This window comes from Petaurus breviceps, unplaced genomic scaffold (genome assembly GCF_028583685.1).
Source record: "Petaurus breviceps papuanus isolate PSGF00001 unplaced genomic scaffold, PetGlider_PUasm1.0 140, whole genome shotgun sequence".
Classification (NCBI taxonomy): Eukaryota; Metazoa; Chordata; class Mammalia; order Diprotodontia; family Petauridae; genus Petaurus; species Petaurus breviceps.
Genome location: NW_027185698.1, coordinates 49,028,974 through 49,050,937, shown reverse-complemented (window position 1 = coordinate 49,050,937; position 21,964 = coordinate 49,028,974). Strand labels below are relative to the sequence as shown.

General features: G+C 37.2%; 1 protein-coding gene across 4 annotated transcripts in view; it reads right to left on the bottom strand.

The window, feature by feature from the left end:
* Nucleotides 1-21,964, bottom strand: part of PTPRA (protein tyrosine phosphatase receptor type A) — a 185,026-nt gene that overhangs the window by 101,654 nt on the left and 61,408 nt on the right. For all 4 annotated transcript variants that reach the window (XM_069072293.1, XM_069072296.1, XM_069072298.1 and 1 more), the window contains one exon: nucleotides 21,706-21,848. The gene's annotated coding sequence lies outside the window, so the exon portion shown is untranslated. Of the gene's footprint in view, nucleotides 1-21,705; nucleotides 21,849-21,964 lie in introns of those variants that run through there.

Here is a 21,964-nt window from a genome sequence, read left to right as displayed (position 1 = left end):
GCTACTCACTCTCTGTGTGACTTTGCAAAGGCCATTCAACCTCTCTGGGCCTATTTCCTCATCTAGAAAATGAGGGGTTGGACTTGATCAATACTAAGATGTCTCTTCTAGCCCTAAATCTGTAGACTAGTAGCCGTTATAATTATACTTCCCCTTACAAAGTCTCCAGTATAAAACCAGGTTGTCATAGTGAGGTATTAAAAGTATTTCTTTGGTTATTATTGTTTTTTAAAAGAATATTACTGCTAGATAATTAAATGTCCAAGAAGACAGATGTAGTACTTCTGAGTGAAAATTACTTAGGTCCTAGAATTGCACTAAGGTCTCCCTTCAAGGAAGAAACCCTGCTTCCTGATAGCCTAAAAGAACCCCAAAAAGTAAGGGTCAGACCAGGACCAGCTAAAGTCTCCAGTCAACCAACTGAAGACTACACTGCTTGCCAAGGGGTCTTAGAAATTTGTTTGTGAAGGCATCTTCTCATCATTCATGTTGTTGTTTACTGCACACTTTCACTACCTTTGGAGGGATTCAAGGTCAAAGTCATAGTCTAATGTGACTGAAAGGCAAAACTAATAGGGTAAAAAAAAGTGTTAATTTGTTTAGAAACATCTGGCCAATCTGGAGACTCAGGAAGAAAATAACTGTTTTTCTTTGTCCCTCAACCAAAGAAGAATCCTTCTAGTATGAAAATGCAAGCCTTTTCAGATACAGAGGGAGTTATGCCTTGGAGACTTTTTTTAGTCAGCATTTCTAGAAGAATTCTAAAAATTAAAACCCTTTACTTAGGTGTAAAGCTAAATTTTTAATTAAAAACAAACACCACACACAGCATAATCAAAACAATTTACAGTATTTGTACCTAAATCCCAAATTTCTCTCTGAAAATAAAATGCAAAACAGAAACCCAAATGGTTACAGCTCATACCTAAGAAACTCAGCTGAACCACTGTTAGGAACCACTCTGCTCAGAACTAACCCTAAGCTTTAACAAAGAGACTCCCCAGTCAGTAACTTCAAAAAACAGTCATCCAGCAGAGGACATTCTACTGGGTCAATTTTCTGGACATCTTGCTAGTTTTGACTTTTGATTCAAAAGAAGTTATTTAAATACTCAGTAAAATGGGGACAGAGGAGTAGGGGACTATTTTTCAACTGTCTAAGGACATAAGGAAAGAAGTTATTTATACCTTAAAAAGATTCTTTCACAGTTACTTTAGATCTGGACTAAACTGAGGTTTTATTTATAGAGCAAACTTACAATAACTTGTGTGAAAATCATTTTTCTCTTCTAAGGAATAAAGAAGTCACAAGTTGTATTTTGAATCTAGAACCTAGGAGCCTCCAGATATTATAATGCTGGTGTCTTGGTCCCTTGGTGCCATGCTAATCCCAAAAGCCTTTTTAAAAACTCTAGGGATATAGCATGCTTTTGGGGTGAATAGTTTGTAAAAAGTAAGGCAAACAGGCAATGAGTAATAGCATTCAAGACTTTCTGTTCTTAATAGCTGCCAGTAACTCATCAGCAGGTGACCTGTGAACCCTTGGTTAAGGAATGGAAAGAAATACTGAAAGTTTCGTCTGCAGACTTAATTTTGCTATATTTTGAAAGACTTTTAAAATGTCCTTGAATAAACTAATCTTTCCTGCAACTCTCTCTAGAGAGCTCATTCCTCAACAGGGCTTCTCAATGGTTGTTCCAGAAGCTAAGGAGACTGAGTCCTAGCATCATAGGGTGAGCAACGTGGATTTTCCAAGCCCTGTGGCAAAGAAGAAAACAGAAGTTCCTAGTGCCTGCTTGAGGGAATGCTAAAGAAATCAGAATGACCTCTTATTTTTTCTAATATTCAAGAAGTGGTAGAAAGACCAAAGGATTTAACTAAGGAAATGAACATCAATAATTCATTTTTACTACTTAGCAACATCCTAAAACTGCCAAGACTGTTACTAGGAAAAAGTCCTCACCATCTGCAATAAAATCTGTTCTGTCCTATCATATCGCTGGTAGCAGAGTCATAGGCAATTTCGCAATGATAGTGAACTTCAAAGGCTTAACTAAGAACTTTCAAAGAAACATTGTTTTTAGGAGTATGTAATTAAGCAACCAAGAAACTAACAACCAGGACTTCAAGATATACAAAGTTCTTCAAACAAATCACAAAGTGAGCTTTTCCATTTCAAAATCTATTTCCTCTAGTGACTTCCATAATAAAAACTAAAGATATGCATCCACAATTTTCAGAGGATTTCCACTCAAAAAATTGTGGTCCCAAGGTGGAGCCAAGATGGCAGAGAAAAGGCGGAGTCTCACCTGAGCTCTCCCCCAAATCCCTCCCAATATCTTTAAATAATGCCATAAAACAATTCCAGGAGCAGCAGAACCCACAAAAGGATGGGGTAAAATAATTTTCCAGCCAAAGACACCTTAGAAGGTCAGCAGACAAGGCCTATCACATCTGGATGAGAGTGGAGCACAGTCTGCACAGGTCATACCAGCAGACACAGCAAACCAGGAGCAGGCCATGGGAGACACTGCTACATCAGCTGCTTCTGGAGCTCTCAGCCCACAGGGGGTGAAAGCTGGTCAGAAGGAGATTACAGCGGTCTCTTCTGCTGGCACTGAGACAGGACTCTGTTGCTTTGTCCATACTTGGAGTCCGGTCACAGTTCTAGAGCAAGGGGGAACATTAGCACACGAGAGGTTGCAGCTGCAATGGAGCAGGAATCCTTATCACAGTTCCACAGAAGAAATGAGTACTTGCGGTTTCTCACAGACCACAGAATAGGTTAGGTGAGGAGTAACCTCTCCTTAGATTATGCTACTTTAGAAGAACTGAAAACTTGAAGGTCCCTACAAGTATCTCTGCTCTACCTCACTGCCCCCAAAGTCCTACTTTAACAAAGAGTTAAAAGTCAAGAACAGGTTGGGAAAATGAACAAACAACAGTAAGAAATTCTGACCATCGGTGTGGCTAGGTGGTGCAGTGAATAGAGCACTGGCCCTGAAGTCGGGACCTAAGTTCAAATTCGGCCTCAGACACCTAACACTCACTAGCCATGTGACCTTGGGCAAGTCACTGAACTCCAATTGCCCTGTCTTCCCCAACAAAGAAAGAAAGAAAGAAAGAAAGAAAGGAAAGAAAGAAAGAAAGAAAGAAAGAAAGAAAGAAAGAAAGAAAGAAAGAAAGAAAGAAAGAAAGAAAGAAAGAAAGAAAGAAAGAAAGAAAGAAGGAAGGAAGGAAGGAAGGAAGGAAGGAAGGAAGGAAGGAAGGAAGAAAGGAAGAAAGAAAGAAAAAGAAATTCTGACCATAGAAAGTTACTATGGTGACAAGGAAGATCAAAACACAAAGTCAGAAGAAGACAACAAATTCGAAGGTCCTACATCCAAAGCCTCCAAGAAAAATATGAATTGGTTTCAAACTACGGAAGAGGTCAAAAAGGATGTTAAAAATCAAGTAACAGAGGAAGAGGAAAAATTGGGAAGAGAAATGAGAGTGATACAAGAAAATCATGAAAAAAGAAACAACTTGGTAAAGAAAACACAAAAAAAAAAAATTCTGAAGAAAATAACATTTTTAAAAAACAGACTAGGCCAAATGGTAAAAGAGGTACAAAAAACTGATGAGAAGAAGGATGCCTTGAGCAGAACTGGTCAAATGAAAAAAGAAACACAAAAATTTACTCGGAAAAAAAAAACTACTTAAAAAGTAAAATTGACCAAAGGGAAAAGGAGGTACAAAAAGCTCATTGAAGAAAATTCTTTAAAAATTAGAACTGAACAAATGAAAGCTAGTGACTTCATGAGAAATCAAGAAACAATAAAACAAAACCAAAAGGATGAAAAAATAGAAGACAATGTGAGATATCTAAATGGGAAAAAGTGACCCGGAAAATAGATCCAGGAGAGATAATTTAAAAATTATTGGACTACCTGAAAGTCATGACCAAAAAAAAGAGCCTACACATCATCTTTCAAGAAGTTATCAAGAAAAATTGCCCCAATATTCTAGAATGAAAGGGTAAAATAGAAATTGAAAAAACTCACCAATCACCTCCTGAAAGAGATCCTAAAATGAAAATTCCCAGGAATATTATATCCAAATTCCAGAGCTCCCAGATCAAAATACTGCAAGTCATGTTGCATAGAAGAGGTATAATGAATGGGAAAAGCCAAGAGAAAGAAAAAACTATACAAAACAGAAAATATTCTGCTTCCCTCTGCATTCTGACTCCATAGTTCTTTCTCTGGATGTGGATGGCATTTTCCATCATGAGTCCTTCAGAACTGTTTTAGGCCTTTGCATTGCTGAGAAGGGCTAAATCTCTCAAAATCAGTCATCGTACACTATGGTGGTTTCTGTGAATGATGTTCTCCTGGCTCTGCTTACTTCACTCAACATTAGTTCACTCAGGTCTTTCCAGGTTTTTCTGAACTCCACCTGCTCATTATTTCTCATAGCACAATATTCCATTATAGCAATATTCTATTCTTATAGCACAAGTATTCCATTACATTCATATGCCACAACTTGTTTAGCCATTCCCCAACTGATGGACATCCCCTCAATTTCCAATTCTTTGCCACTACAAAAAGAGTTGCTATAAATATTTTTGTACATGTGGGTCCTTTTCCCATTTGTATGATCTCTTTGGGAGACCTAGAAGTGGTATTACTAGGTCAAAGGGTATACACATTTTTTTAGCCCTTTGGCCATAGTTCCAAATTGTTCTCTGGAGTGGTTGCATCAGTTCACAACTCCACCAACAGTGTATTACTGTTCCAATTTGCCTACATCCTCTCCAACATTTATCATTTTTCTGCTTTATCATGTTAGCTAATCTGATAGGTGTGATGTGGTATCTCAGAGTTGTTTTGATTTGCATTTCTCTAATCAATAGTGATTTAGAGCATTTTTTTTAGATGACTATAGACATCTTTCATTTCTTCATCTGAAAACTGCCTGTTCATATCCTTCGGCTATTTCTCAATTGGGGAATGACTTGTATTCTTATAAATTTTACTCAGTTCTCTGTATATTTTAGAGATAAGGTCTTTATCAGAGACTCAGGTTGTAAAAATTCTTTCCCACTTTTCTGCTTCCCTTCTAATCCTGGTTGCATTGGCTTTGTTTGTGCAAAAACTTTTTAATCTAATGTAATCAAAATTATCCATTTTGTACTTTGTGATGTTCTCTATCTCTTGTTTGGTCATGAATTCTTCTGTTCTCCACAAATCTGCCAGGTCGACTATTCCTTGCTCTCCCAGTTTGCTTATAGTAATAGCCTTTTTGTGCCCATTTTGACTTTATTTTGATATACAGTGTAAGATACTGGTCTATGCCTAGTTTCTGTCTTACTATTTTCCAGTTTTCCCAGCAGTTTTTGTCAAATAGTGAATTCTTATCCTAGAAGCTGGAGGTTTTGGGTTTATCAAACAGTAGATTACTATAGTTATTGACTACTGTGTCTTGTGTACCTAATCTATCCCACTGATCAACTACTCTATTTCTTAGCCAGCACCAAGTAGTTTTGATGATTGCTGCTTTATAATACAATTTAAGATCTGGTATGGCTAGACCACCTTCCCTAGCATTTGTTTTCATTAATTGCCTTGATATTCTGGATCTTTTGTTCTTCCAGATGAATTTTGTTGTTATTTCTTCTAGCTCTACAAAATAATTTTTTGTTAGTTTGACTGGTATGGCACTGAATAAGTAAATTAATTTAGGTAAAATTGTCATTTTGATTATATTAGCTTGGCCTATCCACGAGCAATTGATGTTTTTCCACTTATTTAGATCTGACCTTATTTGTGTGAAAAGTGTTTTGTTAAGAGCCTTTCCACTACTTAATTATCCTCTAGTTAGGCTTCCACATGGGACACCAGAGGTTGAATTCACTTTTCCCTTGACTATGTCCTTCTTCTTCTCTCTTCCAGTGCAATTAAAAAGTGCCACCTCAAATACAAGAGATTCTGGATTTCACAATAAAACCAGGAGTGAAACAAGATGCTTACTGACTTCACTATTATTTGACTTAACTATGTACTAGAAATTTGAACAAGAGTAAGGTGACAATCCCCCCTCAAAAACAAAATAGGAAACAAAACCCCTCCCCATTTCTTTACTTTCCCAGTTTTCAAGAAGAATGAATTGAAACATAAAAATAAAAACAGAAGGACTTCAATGACAAAACAAAGAAGAATGATGTGAAAAGGCAAAGGGGAACTTTGTCCTCCTGTATCAGGAAACTGAAGTATAGAGGAATGTCACACAGACAAAAACAATTCTAATGGAGAGGAAAGGGCAAGTTGTCTAAAGTGACTGATGTGAATGAACAAGGAATTTACCAACAACTTAGATTTTTAAAAGATACACACACACACACACACCTTCCTTTAATGGGAAGTGGAAAGTGGACTATGAGTGTGGAATACGCATATATATCACACTAAATTGATATACTTCTTAGTTTTGCTGAATGATGTCTTTGTTTTGTCTATTTTATTTTCTGTTGCAACAGATGGCTTGTTAGCTAAAGGGTGAAGAGGAAGATTGTGTGTATGTGAAGAGAAAGAGAATGAGAAGGGAGAGGGAGAGAGAAAGAAATGTAAATTTTATTTTTATTTTCCAACAAAAATCTCCCTTCTCTCCCTCCCTCTTCCTATCTACTTCTGCTTTGAGAAGAAAAACAAAATCCCTGTTATAAACATGTAAAGACAGGCAAAACAAATTTCCAAATCAGTCATGTCATGTGTGTGTGTGTGTGTGTGTGTGTGTGTATACTTCAATACATCTGAATACATCAAGTCTTTATCAGGTGGTGAGTAAGCTTTTTTATGAGTCCCCTAGAATTATGGTTCATCACTGTACTGATTAGCATTCCCAAGTCCTTCAAAGTTGTTTGTCCTTACAATGTTGTTGCTATTACGTAAACTGTTCTCTTGGTTCTGTTTACCTTTGTCTTCATCAGTTTATGAGTCTTCCCAAATTTCTCAAAGATAGTCTAATATATTTGCATAAATAAGGAAATGATGATGTAAAAACAAAAGATAGCAATAAAACTTAAAGTTAAAAACAATAAGAGGTATCGAAAAGAAAAAAAAAGACACGTATTGCAGGATGAATACAAAATTTAGGTATGGTCATGCAAGAGTAGTGACAAGATCAATTATCCAGGGAAATACTTCTCTTTTTGAAAAAGAACTAATGAGGAAATCAAAAAGTAGTTCATAGAAATTTGGCTTAAATAAACATTTTGGATTGTACATATGTGCTCCTTGAGTGCAGAGACTATCTTGCTTTTCTATTTATATTTCAAATTCTTAATAAATGCCATTCCATTCCATATGCCACAATAACCTTAAAATGAATGTGACCTGAAAAGTAATGATGACATCATTTAAAAAAATTAGAAGAGAATCAGATTAGGTACCTTTCACATCTATGGCTAGTGAATAAATTCTTAACCAAATAAAATAGATTACATGAAACTGAAAATCTTTTAAACATATAAAATAAACATAACTAGGATAAGAATGAAAGTGGTCAATTTGGAAAAAATTTTGTATCAAATATCTCTGAAAAGAGATATGATATCCAAGGTACATAGACAATTAACAAAAATATGGAAGGCCAAAAATTATTCCCCACAAAACACAAATGGTTCACAAAAGAACTACACACCATAAAAAGTCACATGAAAGATTGCTCCAAGTCACTAATAATAATATAAATATAAATAAAAATAATTCTGAGGTTTCCCTTTACAACCAGCTAATGGGCAAAGATGACAAAAGATAGAAATAGTTAATGCTCAATGAGCTACAGAAAGACAAGCATATGAATGCACTGTTGAAGCTATAAACTGGTTCAACCACTCTGGAATGCAATTATGGAAGTGAAGTGACTTAAACTATTCACACCTTTTAACCCAGAAATACCACCTCTAGGCACATACCCAAAGAAGTTAATAACAAAAAAGAAAATACCCATATACACCAAAATATTTGTAGCATCACTTTTTGTGGTAGCAAAGAATTAGAAACAAAATAGATGCCCATTGATTGGGGAATGACTCAACAAGCTGTAGTACATGAATGTAAAAGAATTATTGTGCTGTAAGAAATGATGTACACAGAGAAACATGGAAAAATTTATACACTCTGACACTGAGGGAAATAAAAAGAGCCAAGAAAATAATACATATAAATACTACAATGATGTAAATACAAAAATAAGAAAAACAAGAAAACTGAAACTAAATGCTATAAAGTTAAGCTTGGCCCCCAAGAAGAGATATGAAAAGGTCTGTCCTAGTCCCACCACTGTTCTTTGCAGAGGTGGGAGACTATAGCTGTGGTATATTGCATGTAACATCAGATATTTTTCAAGATGCTGGCTAGTTTCACTGAACATTTTCCCCCTCTTTTTTATCCTTTGTTATAAGAGATGGATCTCTGAGAAGGATGTGAGAAAAGGTAGGTAAAGTAAAAAAACAAAAGATATCAATAAATCTTAAAAGAAAGACTAGCTGCTGGAGTGCTAAAGCTAAAATAATGAAAGGGCTTAGTAAAACAAAGTTAAGAACAAGAAAAAGGGTTTTTAAGCTAGCCATATTCAGGAAAAGAGGAGGTTCAAGGAAGGGATGAAACTGCTACTAAGGTCAAATGGGATGATAACCAAAAAGAGAAAAAGAAACTGCTCTTCTCTTATAATTAATATGGAATTGACACTCAATATAAGTAGGAAAGTAGTAGAAAACTGTAGATACAAGAAGCAATGAGATCTCTGTTACATACACTAGTTCAGCTTTTCCTAGACCTGCCTTACTTCACTAGCTTTTCCTAAAAAGGTACTCTTAACTTGTCTCAAACCACTGATAGATTCCTGGTGAACTAAGTAAAAAAGCCAGCACATGAGGAGTCCGCAGCATCTCCTTTCAGACTGTATCTAAGGTTATTACTACCACAGAACTATGGCTAACTCTGAGGCAGAAAAGCTGTGTTCAACTGAATAAACTCTCTATCATTGCTGAATATATTCTTTCCATGCTATGGTTAGGTAAGCCTCCTTTTGTTAACTGTTAAATAGTTGATGAGAGTTTCAATACATTCTAATCCTAAATCTTAAGCACCAAACCTATCTATATCAGGCCCAGGGAGACAACAAATACTTTAATGCCCTTGCTGAGTTAACTTCACCAAGTCCATATAACTATATCCCAGGTATTGAATGAGCTAGAAGATGTAACTACTAGGTCAAAAAAGATAACTGATTATTGGCAAAATTCTAGAATGTAATATTACAAAATAGTTAATAAATACCTAGAAAAGAATCAGAGATTATTAAGAGCCAGGATCGCTTCATCAAAGACAGGTCATGTCAAAATTATCTTATTTTTCTTTTTCTGATAGGTTTACTAGATTGGTGTAGACTGAAGAATGCTTTTTATCTAAATAAAGATATATATGTATAGGTGTATATGTAAGCACATATACATACTCACACATTATACAGAGAGCAAAAAAGAAAAAATATATATGACACATGTACATAAACATATATTTAACTTAATAAATCTCTCATACTATTCTTGTGGAAAAGATGTGAATTAAATGGAAGCACAGTCAGGTGAATCTAGAACTAAATGAATGGTGAAACCCAAAGAAAAGTCATTACTAGTTCAATGTCAACTTGGAGGGTATTTGGTGATATCTGCGCTTAGCCTTTAAGATTTACCATTTTTACCAAACTGTATAAAAGCATGGACAGTATACTCATCATATGTTTGCAGATGATGTGAATCTGAAAAGGATAGCTAACATATTATATGAAAGTCAGAACTCTAAAAGACCTTGATAGGCTAGAACATCATGCTGAATCTAATAAGATAAAACTGAATAGGGATAAATATTACTTACACTTGGATTGCTGAAATCAATTTTACAAGTTCAAAATAGAGAAATTACAGCAAAACAGCAGTTCACTTATAAAAGCTCTAGACCAAGGGCTCAATGTTAATAAATGCTATAGTACAGAATCCAAGAAAGTTAATGCAAAGTTAGGGTGCATTGAGAGGAATGGTGTTCAAGACTAGGAAAGTAATAGTTCTCTGGTTTGATAGTGTTCAATTCTGGAAGCCCCATTTTAAAGAAGATGCTAATAGGCTAGAAAGCATCTTGAGTAAGAAAAATCAGCATTTTCATGTAAAACCTATATCAAATTGTTTGCCATCTGAGAAAGAGGGGAGTAAAGAGAGAGGGGGAGAGAATTTGGAACACAATTAAAAAAAAAATGTTTAAAATCAGGGCAGCTAGGTGGCCCAGTGAATAGAGCCCTGGCCCTGGAGCCAGGAGGACCTGAGTTCAAATCCGGCCTCAGATACTTAACACAAAAACTAGCCATGTGACCTTGGGCAAGTCACTTAACCCCAACTACCCTCCAAAAAGCAAAAAAAAAAAGTTTTAAATTGTTTTTACATGTAATTGGGAAAAATATTGTTTAAGATACAAAAAAAGGGGGGGGGATGCAAACCAGCATATTAAAAGCCTTGGAATCACATGGAATCATTAAGAGGAACAATAGAAATCTGGATTGGTTTTTTTTTTTTCAGTCTGAAGAAGAAGAGACTTAGATGGGATATAAAGGATATCTTCAAGTACCTGAAAGGCTGTGACATAAAAGAGAAATGAATCCCAGCAAGAAGAATTGGGAACAATAGGTAGAAGTTATAAAAAGGCAAATTTAGTCTTGATGTAAGAAAAACTTCTTAATAGTTAGAGCTATCCAATATTCATTTCATCAGAAGGTAATAGATTGCCTCTTCACTGGAGGTCTTTAAGAAAACACTAACACAAATTGAAGATGGGATTCTTATTTGGTTATGGATTAGAGTCGATAGCTTCTTAATTCCCTCCCAACTCTGAGATTATGGAATTCTGAGAAATAAAAGATAAATGCACAAAGAGTGAGGAGGCAGAAATTATATGTTATGTGTATCTGTACACAATGTAAAGGCTTAATTAGACAATTAATAGCTTTAGGAACATAAGAGGATACAAAACAAACCCACCAAAATCTTCAACATGTCTTCCTGTGACTAGCAAAAACAAAAAGGAAGAGATAGAGAAACTATTTAAAATAATAGCAAAATGTATTAAATACCTAGTATTAGTCAGTCAACAAGCAAGTATTAAGTCCATACTATGTACCAGGCATGCAATGAAAGGCAAAAATAAAGTCCTGCCCTCAAGGAGCTTATAATCTAACGGGGTGATAACATCTGAACAAATATGCATGCATAAGACACAGAGTGTAAATGGAAAGAGATCCCAGAGGAAATCCAGCTTTGGAGAGGAATGGCAAAGGCCTCCTGAAAGTGGGATGTGAGCTAAGTCTTGAAGGAAGCCAGGGAAGACAGGATTCAAAGGTAAGGAGGGAGGGCATCCAGCCATAGAGGACAGCCAATGGAGGGGCAGAATTGGGAAATACAATATTGTATTCAAGGGATTTCAAGGTCAGTGTCACTATATCATATCATAGATGGAAGTAAAGTGAAAGAAGATTGCAAAGGGAGGAAGGGAACAAGGTGATGATGGACTTTGAATGACAACAGAGCATTTTATATTTGATCCTAAAGGTAAGAGGGAGCCAATAGAGTTCACTGAATGCGAGTGTGGAAGGTATAATGTGATCAGATTTGTGCTTTAGGAAGTTCATTTAAATAAAAGAATAACTTGCTGGGTAGGGTAAGGTAAGGGATATATTCAGAAATTAAGGTAATACAAACAAAAGATACAATTAACATTTTTTTTAAATTAAGGTTTTAAAAGAGAAGAAAACAGACTTAGACAAGCATTGAAAACCACACACCACAATAAATTCCAAATGGATAAGTTATTTAAATACAAGAATTTTTATATACAAGATTAGGGAAGATGGGAGCAGGAGGGAATGTGGTTACATCTTTCTCTACTGTGAATCAGAGAAGAATTCATAACTGCACAGATAAAAGGTACATATGATCATAAAAGACACAATTAAACTATTTCAATTATATAAAATTTTAAAGCTTCTGTGCAAAGAAAATCAATGCAGGTAAAATCATAAAAGATATGGGTTGCAGAAAAAATGTTTGTATTAACCAACCAAATAAAAAATAATCTGACATCAAAAATCTGTAGTAACTTGATACGAATAAATAAGATTAAGAGTTATTCTTCAGTAAAGAGGTGAAAGGATGTGAACAGTTTTCAAATGAAAAGAAAGCTCTGAAAATGTCTTCAAAATCTGAAAAATGACTTCAAGATCCCTAAAAATCAGAGGAAAATGGAGATTAAACAACTCTAAGGCATTACTTCACATCCATCAAATTGTCAAAGATGGGAAAATTCAGTTTTAAAGAGGCAAATAAGAGGTAAGACAAATACGCTAACTCACTGCTAGAGGAATTGTGAATTGGTCCAGTTTTTCTGGAAAACAAATTGCAATTATACAAGAAAAGTTACTAAATTACTTTTACCCCTTGATCCAGAGCTCTATGCCAAAGAAATTAGGAATATTAAAAGAAGGCAAAACATAAAGATATACAAAAATATCCATAGCAGTATTATTTGTAAAAAAACTAAAATCTAGAAACAATCTATATGTTTAATAATTGGTAAATGGGTGAATAAACTGGGGTATATGAATATAATGTTCCTAGTACTGTACACTATACCTCTCTTAACACAGTCTAAAATCCCATTTACTCTCTTGGCTGCCATATCACTGTTGTACCTTCATACTAGGTTTACAATTCACTACAGTTTTTTTGCAAGAACCGTCTTCTAGCCATGCCTCCCCCATCCTATATTAGTAAAACTGATTTTTCAAACTGAAGTATAAAGCTTTGTTATATCTCTATTAAATTTCAACTTATTAGGGACTGCTCTTTTCAAGATTATCAAAGATCTCCTCAATGTCAAATCCAATGGCTTTTCTAAGTCCCTATCTAGATGACTTTTCATTAGCTTTTGATACTATTCATCATCACCTACCTCCTTCCAGACATTCTCCCTACTTTGGTATTGATGACAATGTTCTCTCAGCTCTCTATCTTTCTGACCACTCCTTAGTCTCCTTTGCTGGGTTATTATTAATCTCTCACCCCCTGAATGGGAAAGCTCCCCAAAACTTTTTCTGGGCCCTCTTCTCTTTCTACACTTTTTCCAGTTTGGTGATCTCATTTGCTCCCAAAGGCTTAGTAAGTATAACTATGTAGACAACTCCCAATCTGTATTTCCAGTCCTGATCTTCCTCAAATTTTCTAGAAATCTCTGCCTGGACATCTCACTCAGAACCTAAAATTCAACATGTCCAAAACAGAGTTCATTATCCACACCCTCTCCCCACAAATCCTTGTATTTCTGTTGAAGGCAGCACTACCTTTGCAGTCATTTAGGCTGACAACCCTGGAACCATCTGTGACTATTCCCATAATCAATTTGTCATCAATGACACCTCCACAGTATCTCTCACATACATTCTTTTGCCCACTCATATTACTACTAGAACTACCAGTCTAGTTCAGGTTCTTACCACCACTCCCTTGGACTATAGCAATATGCTAAATGGTCTCTCTGATTCCAGTCTTTCCCCTGTCTAATCCTTTCTATCTTCTACACAGCTACTAAAATAATGTTCTGAAATCACAAGTCTGGCCGCACTGAAAAATCTTCAGTGTTTCCCCAGTGACTTTAGACTCCCCAATTTTGATTCTCACCTACTTTTCCCATCAATATACTACTATTTTACTTCAGAAGCTCCACATTGCAGCAGACTGGACTACTAGCTGTTCCTTGAACTCCACACTCCATCCCCTGCCTCCAGACATTCTCATGTGCCACTTCCCATGCCTAGAATGCATACCCTCCTCATCGCAGAATTGCTATTTTCCTTCAAGGTTTAGTTCAGAGGTTACATTTCCCATGAAGCCTCTTCTGATCTCTAAGTTCTTAGTGCTTTTTTTCTTCTGAACTTTTCTTCTACTATACTTATCTGTCTAGTAGAATGCAGGCGTGTTTTGGTTTTGCCTTTGTACTTCCAGGAGCTGGTAGAGCTTAGCACCTAAGGCAGATAATTAATAAATATATTTAACTGAATTAAATTCATTTTATTAGACCTGGACTATTATTTTAGCCTGCTAAGATCTTTTCAGATATTGACTCTGCCATACAAAAAGTAAGTTATCCTTTCCAGATTCATGTTATCTATAAACCTAAAAGCATGTCATCTATGCCTTTATTCAAACATTGAAAAAATTTAAAACAGCAAAGGGTCAAGGTACAGATCCTTGGGGAAATTCATTTGAGACTTCAAAGCTGACATCATGATACCCATTATGACTGTCTTTGGCATAGCACTGCTTACTTTATTTTGAATCAATTAGAGGTAGAATGTTTAATAAGCAATGTTCTTTGAAGACATGGAAGGGAGGGAAGCCACACCACTAGAGAAAGTACCTTTAAGACTATGGGACCCATTAAGGCAAAAATCAGATGCAATTTGTATCTTATATGTCTGAATCCTGTAGGTATTCAGCAAATACTTGGACAATACAAGATAAGTTATTTAATACTTTAAGTTAATTAATAATTGGAGAGTAGTTACCACTCCTCATCCAGTCAGGCAGATAATGATTTGCCTTAGGCAGATATCAATATAGTCACCATGTAAGTATGGGGGAAAGGGAAGGTCCTGGAAAGAAAAGGTCACTGGAGGTTACAAAGGTGGGAGAAGATCTAACTTTGCCAAAGTGTGACCAGAACCTAGAATGGGATCTCCGTGGGAGGCTGGCTGCTAAACGTCAGCTAGAGGCCTATATGGTAGAAAGGGGGTACCAAATCCTTGGCTAAGTCCCAAGTGTTACTAGCTGAGTGGACAAATGATAAAAGTGGGCATACTGCCCTAGATGGCAAGCCACTCCCAAAGGTTGCCACAGAGAGCTTCTCTAGTACAGACCATGGGACAAGAGAGGCTTCCTGGCAGACAAATATTATTCACTTACATACTTCACCCCAGATGGATTCTTCAAGTCTAAGAGAATCTCTGGCTCTACCTACATCTTCCTAAAGCTGTTATACAACTTTTAGAAGACATGGGCAGCTTGACTTCCAATTTTCACACCTACACCTATCCCTACCTTCAGAAGTTTCTGACTAAGTAAAACAAGCAACCTCACAGATTCCAGGACAACTGGAAACTGCAGCTAAAAGAGGTGGGGAGTTGAATCGGAGTGTGCTGAGAGGAGAGATACATATAGTTCCCTGTATATATGGATTCAATCTGTAGCCTTCATGCATTTACCATGAACAGACAGGATGTAGACAGTGGTAGTATTTGTTTTGTTTTGTTTTTTAAAGCACAGAGCCCAACAGTGGTGACTATTGGAAGAATGGAAGGCAGTGAAACCTCAGGTTGCCAACGAATGCCAATTGAGACATTTTTGTATCTTCAGCACCTAGCTCAGTACCTGGCACATAATAGGTACTTACTGAATTGAACTGAACTAGGGATGGCAGGCCCAAAACATAACAGTGGTGAGAGATGAAGTACGGGAAGAAGAAGGGGAAAAGCATTTATCAAGCATCTACTATGTCCTGTACTAAGCATTTTACAAATATTATCTCCTTTGATTCTCACAACAATCCTGAGAGATAAGTGCTATTATCCCCATTTTGTAGTTGAAGCAGGCAGCGGGTAAATAACTTGCCCATCTAGGAAGAATCTGAGGTCACATTTGAACTCAGGTCTTTCTGACTCCAGACCCAGTGCTCCAACAGCTGTGCCATCTAGCTGCCTCTTCACAGGGTTTATAGTTTGGCTGAAATGTGAAGTGCGTGAAGGGAAGCAAGATGAAAGGCTGGAAATTTAAGTACAAGCTAGGATGTGGGGTCTGCATTTTCTTCTAGAAGCAAAAGGAGTTACTGACAGTTCTTGAGCAGCAAGTGACCGTCACACGCAGGTATTAGGAAGATTATTCTGGCAGCTGCATTAAAGATATGTTGAGAGGGAAGAGTCTGGAGGCAGGCAGATCAATTGGGAAGCTGCTGCAATAGCCCAGGTGAGCAGTGATGAGGATGAGTCAGCAGAGCAAAGACAATGGATGGAAGAGATGTGGGAGTAGAATAAAGAAGACTTGGGAAATGAGGGGAAGAGGAGAGTCAAAAATGACTCAGAAGCTACAGACTGAACAGAAGGAGAAGAGGTAGAGACCCCAATAGAATCTGGAAAGCTGGGAGAAGGAAAGAATTTGGAGGCAATGAGTTGTTTTAGACATGAGGGTGTGGGGTGGATAAGGATATTCAGAGATTTCCCAAGGCAGTGCACCAATACACTTCACCCTAGTTGGAGTTTAAGACAAAGACCAGGGCAGATGAAATCACCAAGGAAGGCAATATGAAGAGGAAAGAAAAGGTTCCAAGCCAGAGTTCTTGGGAAGACCCATGCTTAGAGAATATAGGAAGATGATGAGTTCTCTCCTGGTCATTGATCCTGACATGCTGACAGGCCATCTCCATGGAGGTATGTAGCAGACAGGCTGATACATGACACATGAAAGAAAAAAATTAGAGCTGGGAATACAGATGTATGACTTATCTGTGTAGAAATTATCATTGCATTTGTGGAAATAATAGTTTAATAGCTTAAATGCCTGAAGTAGAAGGGATGGAAAGTATTATTCACCAAATTCAGTGCCATTTTCTTAGCCCTCAATCTACTTGACCTCTATTTAGCATTACGTCTACAATCTTCTGAATAATCTTTCCTTCCTTGAATCCTGTGACACTGGTCTTTTCTCATTCTCATAAGCGTCTGGCATTTTTTCCCATCCATCCCTACTATTGTCTTAGTTCCCTACTCCTGCTGTCTAAGTAGCTCTGTCCACCAAGTTTTTGTCTTCAATCTTCTTAAACTTTGTATCCTTTGATGATATCAGATCCTCTTTTGACTTATATTACCTCTATATAAATCATTCCCTTTCATTCATTCATTCAAGAAACATAAAATGCCTATGGCATATACAGTACTATGTTAGACAGTGAAAAATGTTTTAAGTCTAGGCAAGGTACTATCCCTATCTTGATTGAACATACAATCCAATAGAGAGTAAAACAAATTTAGGTAACTATAAAATACAATTTTATACAATAAGTACATTACAGCATTGAAAATTATTTTTGTTATTTTTCTCTTAATTTCTATCCCCCAAAGACTACTATGTATGTGCCTGAAATACACTTGTCTTTGTAAAAAGTGTATAGAAAGAGAAAAAAAATCAATGTCATGCTTCTTCCTATTTCTAAAAGTTCACACTCTATGATGGGGAGAAAAAACAAAGTATTAGAAAGGAACTATTTTAAAAATAAACAATGACAATACCAAATTTTGATCTGGCCCCAAAGATAAACACCTTACAATCATATTGTTAGCTTAACATATGGTATTCTAATAATTGTAGTATTTTTCCTCCTTGGCAACAGATGTACTAGGAGAGCAGTCAGTGAAGGGCAATAAAGGTTTTTTTTCATTTCTACTATCCATCGTTCATGGTTCACAAAACCTTCTTCATTTTCAAACATGAAAGACAATGTTTTATTATTTGCACATAACTGAAGGCTTTTCATTCATAGAGAAAACAGATATATGCAGAAAGAAGAATAACAAAGCCACTTTCTTAGGGAGTCATGGCCAGAAATCAACCACTGAGACTAAGTTATTTCTTCTTCTAATACAAATTACATCAAATTCCAAAGTATGTTTGACAAAGGAAAATGAAATTCATACAAAACTGAAGTGAATCTCAAGTAGAAAAGTCACAGCAACAACTAAGTAATGGCAGGTACCATGTGGAAGGCTGAAGAAGATTTAATAAGTCTGCGAAGTAGCTCAGAAGGTCTACAATCCTGAGCATGGCAAGCATATACCATTTATCCTTGGCTCTTACAGTTCCATCCCAGAAATGTCACACTTCATGTCACAAATTCCTACAAGCCACATATCTACCTGAAAAGTCATGCATAAGAGACAAATCATAAGGGCACTGCTACATTTTTCTACCCACCTGTGATAGTAATGGCAATTAAAGATTCCCCTGTATTGGCTTGGTTTTCAAACTGATTGTGTTAAAACCCAGAGCTTGTTAATCCCACCTGTGGGATGAACTTGTTGATGTGAAAAGAGAGTCCTGAACTGGGAGGAGCTGGTGACGTAGATTTGGAGAGACAAGAGAGAGGCGGAAGACTTTTTTGGAAGCGGCACCCAAGTGGAGGCAGAGAGAGACTGAGAAGGACTGCTGAGAGCCACTTTGAATCGCCCTGGACTTTTGAGACCTGCCCCCTGAGCTGCCAAGGACTGAGGAGACATGGCTGTTTTGCTGGTACTTTGTCTGTCTGTTTTGATGTTGTTTTGCCAGATTTGTCCACTGGTGAAAGACAGTCCTTTTGTTGAAGAAGTTCTGGAACCTGGCTGTTGGCTAAGAAGCCCTGAGACTGTCCTGCAGACAGAGAGTGAATACTGTCCACTGGTGAAGGGTAGTGCTGTTGTTGCAGGGGTCTGGAGACTGTCCTGCAGACAGAGTGAATACTGTCCACTGGTGAAGGACAGTGCTGTTGTTGCAGGGGTCTGGGAACCTTTCTGTTGGTTCAGAAGCCCTGAAGAAGGATTTTCTTGTTGTATGTTTACAGAAATCCTGGGAGAGGGTTTTGCTAATGTTTTCAGGGGTTCTAGAACTATTTTACAGACAGAGGATGAATTAGTGAAGAGACTGGCAATGTATCTTGTGGCCTTGCTAAGCCTTGTCTCCCCAGGAACTAAGATTGCTGAGAACTTGCCTCAAGTCAAGATGAAGAAAAGACCTCCTTTTGGGTATTAAGTGTGAGCTTAAACTTGATATAACTCTGGGGTAGATTCAATTGTGATCCAGGGGTGGGGAACTTTTGACCTTTTTGTGCTTTGTGGTGGACCAAATGAAGGTACAGCCTAGGGGTGGAGAAGTATTTAGAACAGAGACTTTGTAATTGATTGAATGATTGGAAGGTCCTGGGGTGGGGTAGTACTTGGAGATTATTTAATCATGCTTAGTAAATGCTGTATTTGGAATGATGTCATGTTTTGATCTTCTCAGTTCTTGGTTGGTCACTGAATAAAATGGAGAGCACCTATGTTGGTATTTTGAACCTTGGGAAGTTGCCTTTCCTTGGCCTTACATTACACCACCCCAACTTTAAGGTATAAAAACCTCTCACTAAGGGAAACTATAGGCTGGTCCTGTAATGGGACAATGTTCTGTAACTATAAAAAAGGAATAATAATAGCACCTGCTTCACAAGGTTGTTGCAAGGATCAAATGGGAATACCTGTAAAGTGCCTAGAACAGTGCTGGCACACAGGTGCTTAATAAAAGTTTTTTCCTTCCTTCATCCCTCCATGCAGAATTTTTATCAGTGTTTCTCATAGCACAGCTCAAAAGGTAAAAAAGCTTATGGCTAAGTCATGTTAAATTTGGCTACAATTTCAGGGTCAGTGGAAATGTACTATGGGTATGCTATTTTCCACCTTACCTTATCTATGTATTCCTCAATGAAAGTTTAGCCTCTTAAGTCTCTTGTGTAAATCACTTTTGGCATGTTAGAATTAGAACCTAAACCTTGGTTGGTTGGTCCATCAGACAAACACATAATGTTTTTAAAAATACAATCCTGAGATAACTGGTTACAAAATACAGATGAACCACTGTGAAGACACTTAAGAGTAATAAGGATTTTTAGCACAGTTGGTAAGTATTTATTTGGGACAGTTAAGTGGTACAGTAGATAGAACACCAGGTCTGGAGTCAGAAAGACCTGAGTTCAAAACTGGCCTCTATGTGACCCTGCACAAGTCACTTAACTGTTTGCCTCAGTTTCCTCATCTGTAAAATGAGAAGGAAATGGCAAACCATTCCAGTATCTTTGCCAAGAAAACCCCAATGGGGTCACAAACAGTCTGACTGAACAACAGCGACGAAGTATTTATTTAGAATGGAATGGTAAGTGCTTCCTGGGTGATTAAGGAAAGCTTCTACAAGAAGTTATATTTTAGACTAAATTCTTTAGGGATCCAGTTTGGCAAAATCAACAACATACTGTCAGAGCTGGAAGTGGCCTCAAATTATCTAGTCCAATTACCTCATTTTTATAGATCAAGATGATGAGGTCTAAAACGAAGCACGGCAAGTTACTAGTAAAGCCAGGCCTCTTTTTATTCATTTGCCTTTAAAAATAGGCATACTATGGTTCATGAATGTAAAGGAATATTTCTGTACTGTAATGATGGCTGTGATGAATGCAGAGAAGCCTAGGAAGATCTACATGAATTGATGCAAAGTGAAATAAGCACAGCCAAGAAAAAAAGAAACACAATAGCTAGAACAATATAAATAGAAGAAACTACCATAAACAAAAAAATCAAAAGTAAATTAACAAAATTATAAAGATCAAGTATGACTCAAATGAAGAGATATGAAAGGACATCCCCAACCCACCTGTTTGTGGAAGTGAGAGGTCCACAAGTGTTACACATTGCACGTTTTAGATTTTTTCAATATACTGATTGGTTGTGCTGATTTTTTTTCTTGCCTTTAAAAAATACTATTTGAGGGGCGGCCGGGTAGCACAGCGAGTGGAAGCACCGGCTCCAGTGTCGGAACGACCTGGAGATCGAATCCCGGGCTCAGGCGCTTAGCACCCACCCAGAAACACCTGGCCATGTAACCTTGAGCAAGTTACTTAACCCCAATTGCTTAGGGGCGGCCAGGTGGCTCAGCGAGTAAGAGCACCGGCTCCAGTGTTGGGACAACCTGGAGATCAAATCCCAGGCTCAGACACTCAGCACCACACCCAGAAATAACTGGCCGTGTAACCTTGAGCAAGTTACTTAACCCTGATTGCTTAATTAAAAAAAAAATACTATTTGTTATATGAGATGACTCTCTGGGAGGTAGAAGAATATTAGGGACAACTATGATAACATAAAAAACAGAAGACATCTACAAAAATTTATTTTTTAAAAAACAGGCACACTAGGGCAGCTAGGTGGCACAGTGAATAGAGCACCAGCCCTGGAGTCAGAAGGACCTAAGTTCAAATCTGACCTCAGACACTTAAGACAAAAACTAGCTGTGTGACCTTGGGCAAGTCACTTAACCCCAATTGCCCTACCTTCCCCCCTCCAAAAAAAGCTAAATAAATAAATAAATAGAAATAGGCACACTAATACTTGTCTTGTACAGGAAGTAACCTGCAAAGCACTGTATAAATTTAAAATGACATGGGAAAACGAAAAGTCCCACTCTGTTCTGCTTGGACTACATTTGGAGTATTCTATTTATTTTAGCTCTAGTTGCCATATTTTAAGAAGAACATTGATGACAACATGTAGACAAGGGCAACCAGGTTGGTGAAGAGCTCAGAATGCATGTTTAGAGTAGAAAAGAGAATATTTAGGGGAGACATGATAGTTGTCATCAAGTATAGGAGGGCATGTGGCAGAGAGATCAGACCTGTTCTACCTGGCCCTTGGGGGAAGAACTAAAAGCAATAGGTAGGAGTTACAGAGAGGTATATTTAGTATTCACATAATGAAACACTTCCTAACAACTGAGCTACCCCAAAGTAGAAAGGGCTACCTGGGAAGGTAGTAGGTTCCCTCTTGATGAACTTCTTCAAGCAAAATCTGGATAATTACTTTTCAGGTCTACAGCAGGGTGGATTCTTGTTCAGGTAGGAGTTGGCCTAGATATCCTCTGATGTCTCTTCAAATGCTGAGATTCTGTGAAAGGAAGAAGCCAACCAAGAAATTAGAAACTATTAGATTAAATTAGAGTACTTTACAAACTAAAGGAAACTGAGACAATGATGACAGTTCACATTTCCACAGTATTGCGG